General features: G+C 38.7%; 1 long non-coding RNA gene across 1 annotated transcript; it reads right to left on the reverse strand.

The window, feature by feature from the left end:
- LOC121940650 lies at positions 1-444 on the reverse strand. Its single transcript, XR_006105665.1, has 3 exons — positions 359-444; positions 152-225; positions 1-44 (listed from the first exon to the last, which is right to left on the reverse strand). It is a non-coding gene; the product is annotated as an uncharacterized LOC121940650 (long non-coding RNA).
- Between the last annotated feature and the right edge of the window lies 1 nt (position 445).

Below are 445 nucleotides of genomic sequence, written 5' to 3' on the forward strand. Positions count from 1 at the left end.
GGGTGAGTAGACCTCAAGTTGGTCATCAGCTTGTTCAGGTTCTCCTGTTAATATGAAGAGGCATACATTAATACATGTTGACTGTTGAGGAACACTGCATCATACAAAATATAATTTAACAATCCATAACCATTTGCAACTTTTTACAAACCCTGTGCAAGGCAGACACTGTCTGGAAGGATGAACCCTTCTTCTTGCTTCCTCCTTTGCCGCCCTTTCCACTGTCTAATAAACCAGTGTACAATTCATTAGGCTTACATTAACAGACATAGGCATAAATTATTCAATATTGCCTGTCTCACTGTGATTAATTTGATAATACATTGAAATTCCCAGTTGATGTTCAGTTTGTTCCTACCTGAATCAGCTCCAGCATAATTTAAGAAAAGGAAAGATAGCAGCTTGAGAGTAGACTTCTGGTAGAGTCCAACCACAGTCTCATTCA

The sequence above is a fragment of the Plectropomus leopardus genome, unplaced genomic scaffold (genome assembly GCF_008729295.1).
Source record: "Plectropomus leopardus isolate mb unplaced genomic scaffold, YSFRI_Pleo_2.0 unplaced_scaffold91813, whole genome shotgun sequence".
Classification (NCBI taxonomy): Eukaryota; Metazoa; Chordata; class Actinopteri; order Perciformes; family Serranidae; genus Plectropomus; species Plectropomus leopardus.